This window comes from Schistocerca gregaria, chromosome 2, assembly GCF_023897955.1.
Source record: "Schistocerca gregaria isolate iqSchGreg1 chromosome 2, iqSchGreg1.2, whole genome shotgun sequence".
NCBI classification, from domain to species: Eukaryota; Metazoa; Arthropoda; class Insecta; order Orthoptera; family Acrididae; genus Schistocerca; species Schistocerca gregaria.
Window position 1 is genome coordinate 168,787,168 of NC_064921.1, and position 5,013 is coordinate 168,792,180.

At 33.5% G+C, this 5,013-nt stretch overlaps 1 long non-coding RNA gene across 1 annotated transcript; it reads left to right on the forward strand.

Moving 5' to 3' along the window:
* The first annotated feature begins 595 nt into the window (after positions 1-595).
* Positions 596-4,785, forward strand: LOC126336604 (uncharacterized). The gene is made up of 3 exons (XR_007564980.1): positions 596-727; positions 3,370-3,448; positions 4,040-4,785. It is a non-coding gene; the product is annotated as an uncharacterized LOC126336604 (long non-coding RNA).
* The last annotated feature ends 228 nt before the right edge of the window (positions 4,786-5,013 follow it).

Genomic DNA, 5,013 nt, shown 5'->3' on the forward strand with positions numbered 1-5,013 from the left:
TCAGAACACAAGAAACACCCATGGATAAATTTAACAGATCAGGAATATATGAACTCACATGCAACACTTGCCAGTCAGTGTACATAGGACAAACATGCAGAAACTTCAAAACAACATTTCAGAACATCTCAGAGCTTTAAAAAGCAATAGCTACCATAGCACATCTGTGCTGGGTGAGGATTTGGGTGTGTGTGGTGTGTTCATTGTTGTACACTGACTGGGCTGACACAATCACATTGTGTTCTGGCGAAGTGAAAAGTGATTTACTGCGTTATTTGTGAAAAATACTTGTAGCCAACGATCACCACCAAACCACAATAGTAACAGATCTAAGAATACTACAACCCAGCCACAGCCTATACAGCAAACTGACAATTGAGGAAATCTTCCATATACAGAAGGCAATAGCAGAAGAAAAACAGGTCTTAAACGAATACACTACATTCTGCAAGGGCACAATATTTAACACATTAAAGGAACTTTACAAATAAAAACACACACACACAAAGATGAAATGCAAACAAAATTCAAATTTGGCGCCGAAGTCTCTGTCTAACAAATGAACACTAACTAGGCTGGGACACATAACAAACCACAATCACATTGTGTTCTGGGGAAGTGAAAAGTGTTTTACTGCGTTATTTGTGAAAAATACTTTTTATAATTACGTGTGCATCATAACATCTCAGCCTTATGTGGAGAATGGAAGTACTTGCCACACGAAAACGTAAGTAAAAAGGAATATAGGCACGAAAACATCGTGAAAAACTGAATTACATTGTAGAAGATAGGTTAACTCTCAGCAAAAAAAATTCTCATCAATATCAATTGGTTGCAGATGACAAGCTACTTGTAGTAATTAACACACAAGTTATCCAGAAAATTCATGCATATCAAATGTAAAAGTATTTACAAAAGAAACAATCTGTTGTTTGAACTAAAAATACACATAATTGTCTAATCATTTAACAAAAATGTTCACATTGCAGAATAAATAAAAACGAAAACCTACTGATGATGGCACATTGGTGCTGAAACATGTTTGGGTAATGAGAAAAACGGTGTTTTGGATAACTGGTGGACCTCACATCCAACAATTTTAACTGCAAACATGGCCAATACAAGGAGCTGCAAATCAAAATGATGGATATAAATATCTTTTCCTACTCAGCATCCTAACCTTCTTCCCTTAGTCCCTCTAGTTCGAAGTTTTCTGCTGACTTTCGTCTTGCCAGTCTCTACAACTTTATTTGCAAGTCTGCCACTGCCAAGTTTTGGTTCAAAGCTATGTCTGCTCCACAGTATATTTTGGAATTCTTGAGGCAGTTTTTGTGCCTCTCCTGAATTAGGATACAAACAATTTTGCATCTTTTGTTATTCAATCTGGATACCCTTGCATATTTTTGTCTTCTATGGTGTTCAAACAAAGTGTTTCCAACTGCAAGTGAATTTTAATCTGCAGAAATTAACCATCCTTTCATCCCTGTCGTTCCTATTTTCCAGTTCAAATTTTCCAACAACTCCCACTTCTTTTCCCTCCCCTATCACTGCATTGAAATACGCCATTATGATGATACAGGTATTTCTTTTTTCTTTAGCCATGATTTCTTCTATCTTCTCATGATATTTCTCTATTTCCTCATCAGTGTGTTGACTTGCAAACATGAATATATGGATTAGAACGACATCTTTCTTGTCATTTCTCAAATTCATCATCAACAGTTTTTCATCTATGTACTCCACTTTCATCAGCCACATTCCTATCACAATTGCCTTGCCATAGCTGCCACTCTTCTCCCTGTCCAAGTAAAACTATTTCCACTCTTCATGTCCAACTCTTCCTTATTCTCCCATCTCACTTCACACATATCTGATACATCCAGTCTACTCTTCATCATTTCCTTTTGGCATTTTCCAGCTTGCCAGCCTGCAATAGTGTGAGTGCATTCTGTGTTCCAATCCTTAATACCTGTTTCCTCTTCCTACTTCGTTTCCTCTTTCCTTCTTCATTCTACTCCAGTGCTTCTGTATTTGATATTGATGTAACACCCTCCTGGAAATCCAACTGAGGGGAAATTTTACCAGTGGATTCTATTACATAGAGAGTATACAATGGTTCCCTGTGGAAAAAATAACGTGGTAGTATCCCATTCCTTTGCATACAGGTAGATGGTTATTTTACTATTGTTTAATGAAACAGTGCTTTAGCTCATACAATGTAAATTAATTCCTCCATTGTTCAATTAAACTAAGATTAATTGGTGATTTTTCTCATAAATTTTTATCTTGGTAACATAAAGACAGCCATTCTTTATATGCATACAAAGTACACCATGCACTCACTCATATTAAGAAAAATTGTGTGCTCATATGACGGTTAAAATTTTACCAACAGACATCTAAGTACATGTGAATAAAGGTCTATAACTGACTCACCAGTACAGATGTACCGAACACAGAGTTAGGTTCGTTGAAGTGGAGCCTATAAGATACCCTGGTGGAAAAATGCTAGTTTTCAAGTCAGGAATTTATGAATAATGAGATGATTACTTGAGCAATGTGAATGTTTAATATCATAGTGTTATGTATGAAATAATATTTGAAAAATTTATACACAAAGTACTGGTACATCATCAGGAAAACAGTTTAATATTATTTCTATGTTCAACATAAACCAGTGTTGGTAAAATTAGTTTTAGAAAATTATATAAGTATGTGTATCATAACTCCAAATTTGACATTCTCCTGTACAATGCAAAGAAATAATCTGTACAATGTATGTTATGAGATGAATAAAATGCAAATACAAAACACAAATACACGGAGGAGGACAGCAGAAACACACCACTGCAAACAATATGCATACTGGGTATACAATATTACATACATATATAGTGTACTATTTTATAACACTATTTATAGTTTGATACATCTTTTATATAACTTATAGCTCTAGAAATTCGATTAAATTGTATATAGTGTGATTTATGAAGAATTGTTTCAGTTTCCTCTTGAGTATATGAAGGTTATCAATGTTCTTTCTTTATATTCAATGCAAGCTAATGGTTAGCTATTATTTCAAACTGGATAGCTTCTTTTTGCATTACATTGAGAGTTATTGAATTTTTATGAAGGTTTTGCTTCTACTTTGTGTCTTGATTGTGACTGTCATGATTAGACTGTCATGATTAGTTTGGAAAATTTTTGTTGTTGTTGATTACAAATATCATCAGTGAATAGATATACGGATTTGTGAATGTTAGTATCCCAAAGATCTTGAATAGGTGCCTACAGGATGTTCAATTTTTAACACTGCAGATCAACTTCACAGTTCTTTTTCGTACTTTAAAACTTTTTCCATTTTTGCAGCCTTTCTCCAGAATGTTATGCCATCAGAGAGTGGAAGTATGCAAAATACAACAACATTATTATTTCCCTACCAACACAGGTGAGAGTAAAGAACTTTGTTTCTTGACCAGGTTATCAATATGTTCAGTCCATCTTAACTGATAATCTGCTCATAGGCCTAGAAATTTTAAGTGGAGAGTTTAATTTCCTGAGCATTGGTATCAATTTAAGGATCTTGTCGCTTATTTGCTATCTGAAACTGCATTAGATTTGATTTCGAGAGATTAACTGACAGACTGTTTGCTATAAGCCATTTCTATACTTGGTCTGTTATTGTTTTAGTTGTGATCTATTATGAGAACTTCACAGCTTTAGTAAGGATAATTGTGTCAGCAAAATTCAGTATATTTACCTTGTTATTTACTGATGCTAGGCAGACATTAACTTACATGAAGAAGACCAGTAATCCAAGTATAGAACTTTGAGGAATGCCATACTTAATAGTTCCTCACTGATTTAATTGTTTCATCTGCATCTGTTAGGGCAACTCTTGGTTTCTTGCTGTCTAATCAAAAATATTACCAACATTGTGACTGGCATTTGATGTGATAGTGTAAGAGTTTTTGTACTAATTTGTTATGTTTTACATTGTTAAAAGCTTTATTTTTACACATTTTACCACTATTAACAGGTACAGTGAACAATTATTGTCTCTACAGATACAAATTGAAATATGCCCATGGAGGGTAAAGTTACTTTTCATAGGCAAGTACCACAAAAGTCTAATTATGGTTATTACATCAGTAATTGTTCTTTATTTGTCGAAAAATATCTATATACAACGTAATAAAGAATTGACATTGTAGGTGTAATTTGTGTGACTGCATAGAGTAATAGTGTGCTGTTATTCAGTTTGTTATGTATGCGATCTAGAGCTATATTCAAGTACTTATTATACAAATTTCCAAATGTTTGTCTTTATTATAAAGCAGTCACCACACTATATACTAGTACTTATATCAGGGAGAATTGTTATCTGCAGTTAATATTTTATTTTCCCTAAGCATGAACGATGATTACAAATGCAGAACAAGAAAATAAAAATGGAAAATTTCTTTCCTAAAATGATTCAGAGTGTGTTAAGAACACTTTACACATGACCATTTTCATTTGGAGAGGTTTATTGTGTGTTTGTGTGTGTGTGTGTGTGTGTGTGTGTGTGTGTGAACTCTTGTCTATTAGTACCATAACATACATCATCTAAATAATTTAAGAACAGGAGACATGTCAAATATTTGTAGTAAAATGTTTATGTTGCACATTTATTCAGCTTTTGTCTAATAACTCTTCTGATATGGGTGTCAAAAAATGTACCAATAAATATGGGAAAACGTAAAATATTGTTGTATATTTGCTATTATAAAGAGAAAAGTTAATAAAGACCATAGATAAAGAGAATTTAACAAGCATTAATCTTTAATTTGTTGCATCTCATAGCTCTAAGCCAAACTAATTCCAGACACTGAATGCAAACATTATGTCTATGAAACATATGTACATAAGTACACCACTTTCGTCTATTCTAGAGATGTAATGTTAAAAAATGTACAGAGCGCTAATGGTCAAATCATGCTCCATACTGAAATTGCCTTGAAAGCTATATGT